This window comes from Polypterus senegalus, chromosome 15 (assembly GCF_016835505.1).
Source record: "Polypterus senegalus isolate Bchr_013 chromosome 15, ASM1683550v1, whole genome shotgun sequence".
NCBI lineage: Eukaryota > Metazoa > Chordata > Cladistia > Polypteriformes > Polypteridae > Polypterus > Polypterus senegalus.
Window position 1 is genome coordinate 55,051,483 of NC_053168.1, and position 17,705 is coordinate 55,069,187.

The window sequence follows — 17,705 nt, forward strand, 5'->3', positions numbered from 1 at the left end:
TGTTAAAATAACAAGGAACTGTAGCTTTGGGAGAAATACGGAAAATTCAGTTGGGGTTGCCACACTCGGACTGATGGTGTAGTGGTTAATGGTAGTTGTGTGTTAATAATTTCTGTGATGTCACCCTACGAGTTCCTGAGTGTGGTAATAAATGGTCAGTGCAAGTGCTTGGGTGACTAGTACAGTATTACTGTTTGTGATCACTGGTGTTGATCGGACAAATTCGCCAAAGTGTTTCTCACAGCAAATATACCATGTTCGCCGGTGACCTTGTTTGCAGAGTAATTTCCTGGAAATTCATTGTGCGGCCAGCTTAGACTCATTTTTACCTCATAATACCCCATATTGTGATATAACAGAGCTTTAGCAGCCAATGTTAATGTTGGATGGGGCAGCCCATTTAGTATCCTAATAATTGAGTAAATATAGGGTAAATATAGTGTACAAATAGTACATTAATTTGAGAATCCTGAGAGTATACTAAAAATGACTGGAAAATTTGCAAAACATATAAACACAAAACATGCAATCACAGGGAAACTAGAAATGTGTCGGTGTATTTGCCTCTTAAAGGTTGTGTCTTTTTGTATGGACTTGTATGTGAGCTTTGTTGAATATGTATGCCTACTCCTTTAATAGTTTTACCCAGGGTGCTGTTCAGTTAATCAAACAGGAAGAAGTGAAATTTCCACATGCTTTAGTATTGTGCCTATTTGGTAGCAGCAGCAGTGAGCCAGCAAGTCTATGAGGGAAAACCAAACAAACTTGAATGTCTGAGTTTGAGAGAGGTGAGTACCTGCTAACAAATCTGTTGAGGGTATAACTTAGTGAATTCATTCTTCCTGCCCTCTTGTCCTGTTCCCCTTCCGAAATTAATGTCTATCAATTTTATCTCTAGGGGTGCCTGGTGGTGCAGTAGTTGGCAGTGCAGCCTCACAACTCAGGTCACATTTTTGGACACAAGTTTTGGTCCAGAATAATTTGCAAACACTTCTGTAGACTTCAGAAATGCTTAAAAGACTATTGCACCTTCATAATCCACACAAGTTCAATTCCTCTTGCCCACTGACTTCAATGCATTTGACTGAATTTTGCAGTGTTCACGAACATTTCCCCAATTTCACTGAACTTAAGAAAAAAACAATTCAGCCAGGTTCACTCATCACTAGTGAGCACAAACAACACATTGCTGATGCCAAACAAATAGAATAAGTACAAATATATTGTACTAAAAATGCAATATGAGATGTATATACAAAGAATTTGGCTCCAATAACAGCTTATTAAAGAAACAGTCTGAGTGAATCTGCCATTCTGAGGAGATTTTCAGGAGCTAATGATTTTCTTGAGATTCCTTTTGAGGAACAATGGGCACAATGATATCACACTTTTCATACCCACTCTATCTGGATGGCATGTCTGGTCATGGTCATTGGAGCCTGGAAGATAATGAGAGATCACCAGACAGACAGAAAAATGTGTAAAACGATGGTAATAAATGATCCCGTTTTATAAAAATTGAGCTCAATTGTTTTTAGAAACAGATTATTTTCAAAGCAGAGAAAACGAGGACTCCATTTTGTGCCAGAAGTAAGGTGTCTATAAGTTTGATTTCTTAATTTAGCATGGATGAGGAGGTCCCACCTAGAGTATAGACCATTGTGATATTCTTACATTAAATTGGGGTGGAGGTTTCTTCCCCTTAAAGTTTCAAGCACAAACATATATTTATTGTTTTATGTATGGTATTGTATTTTGTATCGGGTTTGACTCTGTGTTTGAGTTTGTGTGTCTTTGTTCTGTGATAGACAAGCACCTTGTCCTGCTTTGTGTTAACCAATGAACAGAGTAGACAAAAACTTTGGTTAACAGCAGTGAACAGGATTCATGGAGAAAATAAACCTATTGGGATTCCATGATTAGTTATGTTAGGGGAAATGCTCCATAAATAAAGAAAAGTCACGAGCCGCTGTTAAAAATGAATCCAAAGATTAATGTTCTTCTGTTACTTTAAAAAATAGTGCCACTTTGTGGTCTTGTTTAGTGCATCGTGGCAGACTCACTTGTCTCAACAGAGCAGCCTCTTTTACAAGTTGGGTTCATTTACATTGCACAGCTATATTCATTTTCATTTTCACTAATTTTCATTTTCATTTTACTAATCAAAGAACAAATAAATGGTATGGTCTTCAAACAGACCTGTCTCTTGAGTATTATCTCAAAGTTACAAATAGTTATACAGAATAAAACTCTGGTAAATATCTTTGTTCATAGAATAAGACGTATCACTGTAATCACTGACGACACTGCTATCGTGGGCTACATCAGGGGTGGGCAGGAGGAGGAGTATAGGTAGCTAATCAAGGACTTTGTTAAATGGTGCAACTCAAACCACCTACAACTGAACACTAGCAAAACCAAGGAACTTGTGGTGGATTTTAGGAAGCCCAGGCCCCTCATGGACCCCGTGATCATCAGAGGTGACTGTGTGCAGAGGGTACAGACCTATAAATACTTTGGAGTGCAGCTGGATGATAAATTGGACTGGACTGCCAATACTGATGCTCTGTGTAAGTAAGGTCAGAGCTGACTATACTTCCTTAGAAGGCTGGTGTCCTTCAACATCTGCAATAAAATGCTGCAGATGTTCTACCAGACGGTTGTGGCGAGTGCCCTCTTCTACGCAGTGGTGTGCTGGGGAGGCAGCATAAAGAAGAAGGACGCCTCACACCTGGACAAACTTGTGAGGAAGGCAGGCTCTATTGTAGGAATGAAGCTGGACAGTTTGACATCCGTGGCAGAGTGATCAGTGTCATCTCCAGGCAGAGGAGCAGCTTCAGCGACAGACTGCTGTCACTGTCCTGCTCCACTGACAGACTGAGAAGATCATTCCTCCCCCACACTATGCGACTCTTCAATTCCACCCGGGGGGGTAAACGTTAATATTATTCAAAGTTATTGTCTGTTATACCTGTAATTTTATTACTCTTTAATATTGTTTTTTGTATCAGTATGCTGCTGCTGGATTATGTGAATTTCCCCTTGGGATTAATAAAATATCTATCTATCTATCTATCTATCTATCTATCTATCTATCTATCTATCTATCTATCTATCTATCTATCTTTCTTTCTGTCTGTCTGTCTGTCTGTCTGTCTGTCTGTCTGTCTAAGACTTCTTATTTATAAACTAGCTCTTTTCTGCAACTCTGCCTGGGATGTTTGATAAGAGAGTGGGTGTTAGTTGTAGTGCTGTTAATCAGATGTATCAGAAGTGCTGTAAAGAACTAAAGTAAAGTTTTTTTATACAATGTTTGTAGATTTTGTTTTTTATTTTTACCATTAGGTAAATATTATTGTTTCTGCATCTACTTTTCTCTTCCTCCCTTTATTGCTTCTAGTGCTTCTAGTTCTACACTCACAACCACAGCACCTGGCACCATCACTGGAGCTTTACAGTGAGTACTAACCTTTCAGGTTTGTGTCTTCCTTGAGCTATTATATGGGGCAAACACACATAATGGATGAAGTAAACATGCTTGTCAATGTAAGTTTTCATGGGACTAATTCTGTGGCTGAACAGGCACTAAACGCTGAATAACTTTTAACTTAAAACGTGTTTCCTATTTATGTAAACTGCACATATATTTTTTTTTCATTTGCTGGATGTCTCTGCATGGCTGTAGCTGTTTCCTCAACTGTTTGTTTGGATGTTGCAGTTGTTCTTATTTGCACACTCACTAGTACTGCATATTGGCCCACAATTGTCAATAGTTAGAGTTCAGTGGTCTGTTTCCTAAGCCAGTGGCACAAAACCCTTAACGCACATCCAGCAGTTTGATCTCTGCGCTAATCTCTTAAATACTTCCTGCTCAACACATCACATAGTGTTCAATTTCTAAGCAAAAATTTCATAATCAACTCTCATATTATATTTTCATAATGCTAAGTTAGATAGTGCTTACATTCATTCTCTATCAAGTCATGTCAAGTGGGGAGCATGCAATGGTACAGTGTGTTGCTGCACCCACTACACTGTGAAACAACTCAGGATCCCGGTTTGCAACCCCCCAGGCAGACACCCAGTCCAGTCTCACCCTCCGGAAATGACCCTCTATCTGCCACAGCCAGGTGTTACGTGGGCGACCCCTTGGCCTAATCCAGCCACTCGGGTCCCCAACAATGAGGATCTTACAAGCCGAATCACCCTTGGGGAAACGTGCCACATGGCCATAGTGCTGTAACTGACTCTCCCTCACAATGCAGGTAATGTGTCTCATTTGGGACTCCATGAGCAACTGCTCATTCAACACAAAGTCTTCGTCTCAGGTCACTGGATAGCGTCCATGTCTCGCAACCTTATAGCAAGATAGGAAGCACCAGGACTCTAAAGACTTGGACCTTCGTCCTTTTGCATAGATATTGGGAGCACCACACACCTCTTTCCAGCAACCTTTTGACCCCCCATGCTCTCCCAATCCATCTACTAACTTCACAGGAAGAGTCACCAGAGACATTAATGTCACTGCCATGGTAAGTAAACCTCTCAACAAGGTCAACACTCTCTCCGCAAACAGACACACTGCTGATGGCTGTGCCCAAGAGGTCATTAAAGGCCTGGATCTTTGTTTTTATCCAGGACACTCACAAGCCCAGACACTCAGACTCCTCACTCAGTCTCTTGAGCTCCCTGATCAGAGTCTCCATTGACTCCGCAAAGATCACAGCATTGTCAGCAAAGTCAAGATCCGTGAATCTTTCTTCACCAACAGATGGCCCACAGCCGCTGGACCCTACGACCCTGACCAACACCCAGTCCATACAAGCATTGAACAGAGTAGGAGCAAGATCACACCCCTGTCGAACCCTAGGATCAACTTGGAATCAACCTGCCTCCACTCTGCACAGCATTCACAGTATCATTGTACAGGCCGGCCATGATATCCAGCAACTTCAAGGGGATCCAGCGAACCTCAGGATGTCCCACAGGGCAGCTCAATCAACTGAGTCAAACGATTTGCGAAAATCGACAAAGGCTGCAAAGATACTCTGCAGATATTCGCGTTTGCGCTCCATGAGAACCCTCAGTGCCAGGATGTGGTCGATGGTAGACTTCTTAGGCATAAAACCAGACTGTTCTGGTCGCTGGTAGGTGAGCAAGTGATCACGGATCCTATTGAAGACGACCCTAGCAAGGACCTTACCCAGCACAGAGAGCAGTGTTATCCCCCTGTATTTGCTGCAATCCAGACGATCACCCTTCCCTTTCCAGATAGGGATGACAAGTTCCGTTTTCCAGTCAGTTGGCATGATGCCAGTCTCCCAAATGGAAGCAAAAATTGCTTGCAATGCAAGGAGGACCGCCTTACTACCAGCCTGCAGAAGTTCACCCCGGATACTAAAGATCCCTGCAGCCTTTCCATGCCTCAGCTGGTTCACCACCTGTGCAATCTCAGTGAGATTGGGTGGTTCACAGCTAATAGGAGGATCAGCCCCAAGAACTGTGAACCCAGAGATATCCAAGGTCCTAGCCAGAGGATCAGCTTTGAACAACTGCTCAAAGTAGCCAGCCCAGTGGGTCACAACTGCAGTGTCATCTGTAACGACCGTTCCATCAGCTGCCCTGACTGCGATTCTCAGAGGAACAGATTCAGATGTGCGTAATGCTTCAATTCCTCTGCAAGCAGGATGTGGGTTGCTAGACCACAGATGGTGTGTCACTTGCTCACAGACTCCTCTAACAAATGCCTGTTTATCTGCCCTCAGTGCCCTCACAGCTGTCCTTTTCAGTTCCCGGTACAGACCAGAGTTGCCATTGAGCCGTGCACTGCGACTCCTCTTGATGATATTCAGGGTGCCCTGCGAGATGAAACACCTCATTCTGGGAAGAACGGTAACACCAGCACAACTTGTCAGGGTCTTGTCACGGATGGTCTCCCACATCACAATAGGATCAGCAGTCGTACCCAAATCCAAAAGTTCCTCACACAAACTGCATGCAAAATCATTAGAAACAGCCTGGTCTTGGAGTCTGGCCAAGTCCAGGCTCATTTTCCTAGTAGGTGGTAACCTACTGGACCTAAGCTGGGTCCTAAGAGTAGCAACAAGTCTGTGGTCAGAATTCACAAACTGGGCACTTCTGTAGACCCTGCAGTTTTGCAAGAGCCTCCAGTGTCTGCCCACGACGATGTGATCAATCTTCTTCACGCACCACCAGTATTGGAGTACCAAGTCCAACGATGTGGTTCAGGGCGCTGGAAGCAGGATCCAGCGATTTGCAGCCGCTGACCTTTTGCAAAGTCAGGGAACATGGAGCCACTTTCACCACGGTCACCAGACCCATGGGGACCAAGACAATCCTCATATCCAGCCCTGTCAGTGCCAGTGGTTGCATTGAAGTCACCCATGACCAGAGGAGTGTCACCTCGTGGGCACCCATCAACCACCAAGCGAAGCTGCAAATAAAATGTCTCCCTTGCCGAGACATCACTCACCACAGTCGGAGCATACACTGAGACAACAGACAAGGCACCCAGAGAGTGCAGTAATCTGAGTCCCATAATACGCTTGTTGTAAGGAGTGATATTGGACACCATTAGAAGAAGCCAATCCACTACAGCAACAGCTACGCCCCAAGTATGACAGCCATCAGACCGACCAGACCAATAAAAGGTGTATCCACCTACAGAGATCTGGCCAGTCCCCGGTCTGTGCACCTCAGAGAGTGCCGCCACTGAAATGCGGAGTTTACACAGCTCCTCCGACAGCAGAGGAAGATGATCATCTTGCTAGAGAGACAAGACTTTCAATGCACCCACCTTTATGTACCGGTTCAAATTGGGACCCGAGTGCTGCCATGCAGCAGGCGACGCTACAGCACCACACCAGTTTCGATCCCCAACAGACCTGACCCTATTGGCTCTCCAACGGTTTCGACTGTTCTGGGGATGGGGCTCCCGAGAGCTTTCCCCCATCCCCTTCATGATTCGAGCAGCCTTCCTATGGGCGGCTGCACCAGAGCTACTCCCGTGGAGAGCAAAAAAGAGTCCTTTCTGTAGTCTCGGAGCTTTGTGAAGTTCTTTTACGGTGGCTGGAGTGCCAGTCCTGCCACCAACCCCCATGATTTCCCTGCAAGTTGGAGGACTGCTTGCAGAGCCGGATGCTAAACCACTACCGATGCAATCTATTTTCTGCCACTTCCGTTTTGGGGGGCGCTGTTCTGCACTTTTCGCCTCTCTGCCTGCCTGTAGCGTCTGCGTTCATAGACTTGCTGGGGCTTTTTTCTTTTTTTAATTTCTGAAGTAAATCATTAAGTTTAAAATGTAGATTGTGCGCTTATTTCTGTTGATTAATTCATGATTTCATTGTTTATAGCTAAACTGTTATCAAGTGGTCGTTATTTTTGCCTGTTGCATGCAATCTATCTCTATACAGTACTGTATATATAAAACAATACTACAATATAGCTAATACTGTTATGTATCTGTCTAGTGCCTTCTCTGTCTGCCTATTATATAGTGCCTTTCCTGTTAATATCTGTTATACAGTTCCTTCTCTATCTTTCTATCTAGTGTCTTTCACATCAATCTGTATTCTCACTGCCTCCTTGCCTGCCTGCAGCGTCTGATCACTGCACAACAAAGTTTTTGCTTCTTGAACACTGTTGGGTGTTTCTTATAGATTTTTGGGTGATGATCATGAATATCACATCAAAATTTACCCATCATGTACCGTTTCAGTTTTGTCATGATTTTTTCTTATATTTGTATCCAAACATTTTCGCTCCCGTAAGTGACTTATCAAAAACGGTTTGTGCAGCCTGGGCATGTCCAGGCATGGAATCAGGCAAGGTTGGAAGCTGTTCTGTGGAAGTTGACATCCTGGGCAGGTCTAAATGAGCTTGATGCTGTCTCAGCATGCTATAAAGGTGGATGGAATATACCGATCCTGCTCATTTGGTTTATATAGATAGTCAGTGTGTACGTATAGTATCAGTATAGTAAATCATCGTATCTGTAGCAATATAACAGTAAGTAAACTTGATGCTATAGACGTTTTGGTGTTGGGCGATATGTCTCTTCAATGTCGTAATAGCCGCGATACATTCTGTTATATCTGTGGTGAATATACATTTGTGCCTCAGAGACGTTGGATCACTGCTCTTGTAAAGAAAGCTTATTATTTGTATTTTGGCTTCAAAATTGGTGATCAAGACAAGGAATGGGAGTCTCACATTTGCTGTGCGACATGTGCTGTCAGTCTGAGAGCCTAGCTCAGAGGCACTCGAAAGATGATGCTGTTTGCTGTTCCGATGATATGGCGAGAGCAGAAAGACCATTTGACGGACTGTTACTTCTGTTTGACTATTGTGTCTGGTTTCTCTGCCAAAAACAAGAAGTCAATTGAATATTCTAATCAGTCTTCCAATTCCGAAACCACCAGAGGATTGGACCTTAGACGATCCAGATGAAGAAACTGCAAAGCAGGGTATTGAAGGTGACATTGACCCGGATTTCGAACCATGCTCATCTGGCGATCCACCTCTGATAACACAGTCCGAATTGAATGATTTGGTCAGAAATTTGGGTCTATCAAAAGCAAAAGCCGAGCTGCTGGGTTTGAGACTGCAGGAATGGTGTTTGCTGTCACCAGGTACGAAAATGTCTGTGTTTCGAGGCCGACATCATGATGTAACCAAATTTTTTGCACAAGTCGACAGTCTGTGTTTCTGTTGTGACATTGAAGGGTTGTTCTCGGCCTTGGGGTGTGGTCACAACCCGGAAGAGTGGCATCTCTTCATTGATTTGTCAATGTTAAGCCTGAAAGATGTTCTGCTACACAATGGCAACTTTTATCCTTCAGTATCTGTTGGCTATGCAGCACACATGAAAAAAACATACAAGAATATGGAACTGTTGCTGAAGCACGTCCAATGTAGCAGGTACAACTGGAATATCTGTGGAGATCTTAAAGTCGTTGCTCTTCTACTAGGACTGGAGCTCGGCTATACAAAGTACTGATGTTTCATCTGTGAAAGGGACAGCTGTGCCAAAGAGTCACACTATTCTCAACAAAACTGGACACTCCGTAAAAAGTTAGTTCCAGGACAGAAAAATGTGGCACATAAATCGGTTTTGTTGACCCGGCAAAGATATTTTTGCCTCCTCTTCACATGGGACAGGGACTCATGAAGAACTTCATGAAAGCACTGAACAAGGAAGGCGAAGGTTTTCATTATTTCTGACAGATGTTCCCAAGAATAACTGACACCAAGATTAAAGAGGGCATTTTTGTTTGCCCCCAGATCAGACATGTTATGAGTCAAGATCTGTTAGTTGGGCCAGAAAAATTTCCTGGAGAGCCTTCAAAGACGTTGTTGACAATTTTCTGGGCACTTACAGAGCCCCAAACTACATTCAGCTGGTAGACAAACTTCTTAAAGCATACAAGACAATGAAGTGCAACATGCCACTCAAGATTCATTTCCTCCACTCAAACTTGGACTTCTTCCTCGCAAATCTTGGTGCTGTCAATGACGAATGAGGACATTGCTACAATGGAGAAACGATACCAGGGCAACTGGAATCCGTCAATGCTTGCTGACTACTGTTGGACACTGCAACGTGATGCACCAGACATTGAATACAAAAGAAAATCAGGACCAAAACACTTTTAATTCTGTTGAATTTAATAGCTTATGCGAAACATAAACATGACTAAATATGTTATTGTCAGTAAACATATAACTGTCTATTTCTTATGTGATGCCGTAAAACCAAAACTATATTTCTGCATACCCAGTAGGTACCTGTCACAATCAGCAAATTTTTTAGGAAGCAAAGCTTTTCAAAAAAATTGTTGTGCAGTGAGATTAATTGCAGAGATGAAAAAATGTACAATATATGTGTGTGATACTGTTATCTGTCTGTTGCCTTGTCTGTCTGCTATGATACAGTGAATTCCCTGCCTGCCTATTATATATATATATATATTCTCCTGACAGTTTTATATCTTCTATTATATAGTGCCTTCTCAGTTTATCTATCTAGTGACTTCTCTGTCTGTGCATTATTCAGTGCTGTGTCTGTCAGTGTATGACTTACAGAATAAGAGCAGTTATAAGGACATTTGTTCATGTTAATTGCAGTCTCAGTTTTTAAATATTTTAAAACGGGCATCCCACATCTATTATACAGTGATTTTCCTATTTATCTATTTATCTAGTGCCTTTCAGATCTATGTATATGTACTCTAACGGCCTTCTTGCTTTCCTGTAGCATCTGTTGAATAATTAACAGACAATCATTTTTAATTTATTTTATTGACATAAATCTCATATATATATATACTGTATATATATATATATATATATATATATATATATATATATATATATATATATAAAAACTAATATATTACTAATGCTGATATCTATCTGTCTAGTGCTTTTTCTGTCAGTTTTCTTATATAGTGCCTTCGCTGTCTGCCTATTATACAGTGAATTCCCTGTCTGTCTATGTAGTAATAATAGTATTACTTTTTGGTTTCCCTGTCTGCCTAGTATATCGTGTCTTTCCTATTTATCTGTCTTATATTTCCCCTTGGGATTAATAAAGTATCTATCTATCTATCTATCTATCTATCTATCTATCTATCTATCTATCTATCTATCTATCTATCTATCTATCTATCTATATAATGCCTCTCATGTCTGTCTAATTATCTACCTATCTAGTGGATTCTCTGCCTGTATATTATTTACTGTATACCCTGTTTTTTCTGACAGTTTTGTATCTGTTATACAGTGCCTTCCATATCTATCTGTCCGTTTAGTGCTTTTCGCATCTATATATACTCTCACTATCTGCTTGCCTTCCTAAAGTATCTATTGATTAATAAAAAGGCTGTACCATTCTTCATTTAGTAGTGCTTTCTTTGTCTGGCTTTTATACAGTGAACTCCCTATAGTAATAACAGTCATTTTATTATTATGTAGCAGCTTCCCTGTCTGCCTATCATATAGTGCCTTTACTTCCTATCTATCTATATATATATTCCCTTAGCTTTTTTTTATATACTGTATATCTATTATACAGTGCCGTGCCTTCCCTGTTTATTTATATATCTAGTGACTTCTCTGTCTGTCTATTATGCAGTGCTCTGTCGAAATATGTGATATTGATCTTAAAAATAAGTTATACGGACATTTGTTCATGTTAATTGCAGTCTCAATTTTTAAAAATAATATTTTAAAAGAAGCATCCCACATGAAAATATAATGATCTCATTAACTGACCGTGCATACCAATTTATAAATCTAATGTCCGTTTGTGGTTAAAAAAATAAATAAATAACACTTTCTCCCCAGCGGGGAATAGAACTCTCGTCTCTGAGGCACGGTAGGCCTGCTGCGCTCTGATTGGCTGAGCAGTCTGTAATATATTTCCGCGACTGGCCCTTGGTTGATGGGCATATATGCTATCCACTATGCTACCTCCAAACTTGGTCAGTAGGTCTTTCTCAGTTGATACTGTTCATTATACTGTATGATTGGAACAAAGATCAAGAGATTGAGGTGGAAGATCAATGTACTGTAGGTGTGGACTTCAAATGTGGAATAACTTTACAAACTATGGTATAATTTTATTTTTCCCAGTGTGTAATTCTGAAGAAATAGAAATGTGTGATATTTTTCCAAAAAAATAACAAGAAGTGATGGTGTAGTGGTTAGCATATCTGCCCTTAAAGAAGATGTTGTGGGTTCAGTTCCTGGGCATGATGTATGTATATTCTATTTTGTTTTTGAAGTATCTATCGATTTCTTTAGTAAATTTGTATTGTTCTATTTATTAGGTATTGCCTATTATTCCAGCGTGAGCATCTAAAAGGTGTTTGTTTGGACAAAATAGGAATGCCAAGAGACAAAGTAAAATATTGAGGTACAGTATATATTAACATTTGGAATGTAATCAGGTTTGGGTGTGATCCTGGGTTATCCATCCATCCATCCATCCTCTTCTGCTTATCCGAGGTTGGGTCGCTGGGGCAGCAGCTTGAGCAGAGATGCCCAGACTTCCCTCTCCCCGGCCACTTCTTCCAGCTCTTCCGGGGGAATCCCAAAGTGTTCCCAGGCCACCCGGGAGACATAGTCCCTCCAGCGTGTCCTGGGTCTTCCCCGGGGCCTCCTCCTGGTTGGATGTGCCCGGAACACCTCACCAGGGAGGCGACCAGGAGGCATCCTGATCAGATACCCGAGCCACCTCATCTGACTCCTCTCGATGCAGAGGAGCAGCGGTTCTACTCTGAGCCCCTCCTGGATGACTGAGCTTGTCACTCTATCTTTAAGGGAAAGCCCAGACACCCTGTGGAGAAAACTCATTTCAGCCGCTTGTATTCGCGATCTCGTTCTTTCGGTCACTACCCATAGCTTATGACCATAGGTGAGGGTAGGAATGTAGATCGACTGGTAAATTGAGAGAAATTTTGCCTTACGGCTCAGCTCCTTTTTCACCACAACAGACCGATGCAGAGCCCGCATCACTGCGGATGACGCACCGATACGCCTGTCAATCTCACAATCCATTCTTCCCTCACTTGTGAACAAGACCCCAAGATACTTGAACTCCTCCACTTGAGGCAGGATCTCGCTCCCAACCCTGAGAGGGCACTCCACCCTTTTCCGGCTGAGGACCATGGTCTCAGATTTGGAGGTGCTGATTCCCATCCCAGCCGCTTCAACTGCGAACTGATTCAGAGTGAGCTGAAGATCACGGCCTGATGAAGCAAACAGGACAACATCATCTGCTAAAAGCAGTGACCCAATCCTGAGTCCACCAAACCGGACCCCCTCAACCACCTTGAAATTCTGTCCATAAAAGTTATGAACAGAATCGGTGACAAAGGGCAGCCCTGGTGGAGTCCAACTCTCACTGGAAATGGGTTTGACTTACTGCTGGCAATGCGGACCAAGCTCTGGCACTGGTTGTACAGGGACTGAACAGCCCTTATTAGGGGGTCCGGTACCCCATACTCCCAGAGTACCCCCCACAGGATTCCCTGAGGGACACGGTCGAACGCCTTTTCCAAGTCCACAAAACACATGTAGACTGGTTGGGCAAACTCCCATGCACCCTCCAGGACCCTGCTAAGGGTGCAGAACTTGTCCACTGTTCCATGACCAGGACAAAAAACCACACTGTTCCTCCTGAATCCGAGGTTCGACTATCCGACAGACCCTCCTCTCCAGAACCCCTGAATAGACTTTTCCAGGGAGGCTGAGGAGTGTGATCCCTCTGTAGTTAGAACACACCCTTTGGTCCCCCTTCTTAAAGAGGGGGACCACCACCCTGGTCTGTCAATCCAGAGGCACTGTCCCCGATGTCCAAGCGATGCTGCAGAGACGTGTCAACCAAGACAGTCCTACAACATCCAGAGCCTTGAGGAACTCCGGTATCTCATCCACACCCGGGGCCCTGCCACCAAGGAGTTTTTTAACCACTTCGGTGACCTCAGTCCCAGAGATGGGGGAGCCCACCTCAAAGTCCCCAGGCTCTGCTTCCTCATTGGAAGGCATGTTATTGGGAATGAGGAGGTCTTTGAAGTACTCCCCCGACCGACCCACAACGTCCCGAGTCGAGGTCAGCAGCGCACCATCCCCACCATATACAGTTTTGACACTGCACTGCTTTCCCCCCCTGAGACGCCAGACGGTGGACCAGAATCACCTTAAAGCCATCCAAAAGTCATTCTCCATGGCCTCCCCAAACTTCTCCCATGCCCGAGTTTTTGCCTGAGCAACCACCGATTCCGCTTGGCCTGCCGGTACCTATTAGCTGCCTCCAGTGTCCCACAGGACAAATGGGTCCGGTAGGACTCCTTCTTCAGCTTGATGGCATCCCTCACGGCCGGTGTCCACCAACGAGTTCGGGGATTACCACCACGACAGGCACCGACCACCCTGCGGCCACAGCTCCGGTCAGCCACCTCAACAATAGAGGCACGGAACATGGCCCATTCAGACTCAATGTCCACCACTTCCCTCGGGACATGGTCAAAGTTCTGCCAGAGGTGGGAGTTGAAGCTACTTCTGACAGGGGACTCTGCCAGACGTTCCCAGCAGACCCTCACAACACGTCCTGGGTTATAAAAAATGGAAATGTGTGAATTGGAATGTGTCCATTGATGTATAGTGTACTTGTATTGAAATTTACAGTACAGTGAGTGATCTGTAGAAAATCTGAAAAATCATTTGGTTTTGCAACTCAGATGGTGTAGAGGTAAGTGCATGTGAGTCTCAATAAATCATGTAATCTCATTGTACAGGTTCAAATCCAGGAGGAGGAAGTTCCTGAAACATGGAACAGAGAAGGACTTAGTTTCTGAGGAGCAAGGAGGAGGTGACAATAATAGGAAGAGGAAGAAACAGGAGGTGACCAAAGGAGGAGGTAAGAGTGGTGGTAAGAGGAGTGATAAGAGTGGCAAACATCCTATTTGCAAACTGCAAACATATCTAACAGTCCATGCTAGCAGTGAGACTATTTCATAACTGGCTTAATTAACACTCTGTTATACAGATATAGCGGTTCTATTTAATGTTAATTTATAGGGGATAAAAGACTACACCATATTCTAAGCAACTATGAGAAACTAATATTCTGTTGAAATTAAGCTGGTACACTTATGTGAATTTAACATAACTTTAATTACTCTTTACGATTGGCTCTTACAGTTTTCATAGTTCTTCTCAACCGTTTTTCTAAATCAGATTTTTATTAGTTAAAATACAATTTGTGTTTTCAAATATAAACTACATTGTGCACTTTAGCTATTATTACTGTGAATGGTCTGAGGTTTGAAGACGGCATTTGTGTGTTCTCAGTAAAGCATTATTTTAAAGCAAGTTAACAAACCAATGTATCCAAATCATGTTACATGCTTTAAGAAGCTTGCAATGCAGTGATCAGTCTCAGCAAGGCAGGGATTTTGGTATCTTGAAACACTTAATTCTGAATGCATCATATTTTAGGAGCCTGGGTTATTTTTCTCTGTTTCTTTACAAGTTTAAAATCTTGCAAATACAAAGAATTTACAGACTACTTAAACCTTTTCATTTACTGCTTGCCTCCATTCTGCCTTGATTTTAACTTAGTTACTATAACCTTAACCCTGAACTGGAATAAGCAGGTTCAGAAAATGCAGATATTTACTATTGCATACTTTTTAACTGAATTGTGTCAAAAAAAATATACACTTGTAAGTGTAAGTATATATTTAATATTTCCTATACATCCAGGATGAAATAGAAATTGTTTTAAAACACTTAAAAGCATTTATATGCCTGGATTGTATACATTTATTCAGAAAGTGTTTAAATAGGTACATATACTAACTCACTATAGGAGCTGTGCTAATCATATTAAGTTTAAATTGAAATGTAAAGTGATACAAATGGAAACCATAATTAAAGTCTCCAAAAGACAAACTGATGCAACTGATAATCATACAATCGCTGGCACAGTACTAAATTTCTTCAAACATGAAATAACCATTGGAACCAAAAAAATTGAGAAGCGGAGGAACATAAACTCTTAAAAATTATCCTTCATAATTAAACAAAATAACAACTTAGTCATTTTGTACAGTAGGTTCATGCACCATTGATTAAATACAAGTATCTGCATTCATAGCTTAAAGGACCACCTTCATTCCTGACAAAGGCCTATTTTCTGGGATTTCACATGCAGCTCTCAGTCTCACAATAGTTGCTCCTGGAAGCAATTACTGTAACTGGATAAAGGCACAGAATTTTTTTTTTTTTTGGTAACAAGTGATACTAATATACACATAGCATATCTGGGTTTAACTTACCAAATAATATATTATAAAATTAAAGTCAAAGCTACAATGTGAAGGGATTCTTACTCAGCTAAAAAGTGTTTTGGTCAAAATGTTTATTAATGTGCAAATCTTTTGTAAAATTTCTAATATATTTGTAATGGGACATGCATTGCTTCATGCAGTAGGGACAATGATAGTGACATTAGTTTGATAGCATGTTTTTATCTAGAAAAGATGTGGTTATATTTCTCCACTGTTTCATTTTTTTTCAGGATTTGCTCACGATATCTTCTGCTTCTGGATGACATCCATGACATCATGTAGCAAGGACAATGACCTACTGCATTACTGGCAATGACAATTACATTATTTTACTCATTTTTCTCTACTGTGTCATGTTTTCAGAGTTTACTCACAATATTGTCTGGATCTGGATGACATTAAAAATAAAGATAAAAAAATGTCTCCCCACAAGCTTTGCTATATTTACTGGCAATTACTGAGTCAATCATGGCAGAGACACAACAATATCAAATTTCCATATTTTACTTTTTAGTCAAGTCAAACAAGGAAAATGAATTATCTCACAAGAAAGCAGTATTGTGCTGTCATCCAAGGAAAAGAATAGTCTAAATGACCCAAGATACTACACTTTCCTAGAGAGACATCTATACCATTCATTTCAGGTAATGTGAGTCTACTGTACACACCTATACCTGCAGCTATTTTGGTCAACCACTGCAGTAACTATATATGTCAGTGCACAATTGGTCTTTCCTTTACTAAAACATTATGTTGATCCACATAATAATATTCTTTATGTTGGACTAAAAGTAAGTGTGACATACTGTACGTTAGTAACAGATATTTAAAAAAAAAATCTTTTGCACTCAGACTAAATTTTATTCTTTTATTTCCCTGGGCAATCCATAAATAAATGTTAATTTATAATATACTTTCATGTAAGTTTCAATTTCTTTTCAGTTTTCTAACAATTAAAGGATATACCAGAATTGCCACACATGGTGAACAAAATGAAACAAAAATTAAATTGTAAGTCACTTGTCCTTATAAAGTTTCATCACTTATTGAATATTTTGAATACATCACATTAATACAAGACTCATGTATCACTTCAGTTGACTTGGCCACTTGTTAATTTTTCCAGAAATAATTATTGACATTTATTTTTAGTTAAAGTGCTAGAGAAGGGGGTATTGCATACTCTCTCTTTATCGGTATGGGTTTTCCTACAGGTACTCTTGTTTTCCTCTCACATTCATACAGTATTTGGCCTGATGAATCTAAATTGGCTCTGTATGCATGTTCATTTTGGCTCCCATCATTCTTTTAACTAAAATCAACTGTTTTCATATGGAAACCCTTGCTTAATTACAGTTCTTGTTTCCTAGTTTCATTGTATGTATACATATAAATAAATTACAGGGTTTCAATTATCATAACAAAGCTTTCCATTTTTTTTTCCTTTTACCCATTTTCTGCTCATTCCACTACATGACTTCAGGGCACAGAGGCCTGTCCCTCTGAAATCAGGGGCATGGCAGAATCAACCCTAGGCAATTACCTGAATTAATCAACCATCTCAGAATTGCTCCTAGGAACTGCACTAAAAGTTTGACTTCTTCTTCTTCTTCTTCCTTTTTATCTTTTCCCACTTCTATGTGGGGTTTATGTGCTTGATCAACCTTCTCCAAACAGCTCCATCCTGCACCTTCTTACCAGTTAAGCCCTTTTCCTTCAGATCTTATTTTACTTTATCCATCCACCTCTGTTTTGGCCTCCCTTGTTTTCTCTTCCCTTGTACTTCCATTTGCATCACTTTTTCACCAACATATGTATTGTCTCTCC

At 41.4% G+C, this 17,705-nt stretch overlaps 1 long non-coding RNA gene across 1 annotated transcript; it reads left to right on the forward strand.

Annotated features, from left to right (window-relative positions):
- The first annotated feature begins 701 nt into the window (after positions 1-701).
- Positions 702-16,354, forward strand: LOC120516141. The gene is made up of 4 exons (XR_005630792.1): positions 702-788; positions 11,853-11,938; positions 14,322-14,443; positions 16,109-16,354. It is a non-coding gene; the product is annotated as an uncharacterized LOC120516141 (long non-coding RNA).
- The last annotated feature ends 1,351 nt before the right edge of the window (positions 16,355-17,705 follow it).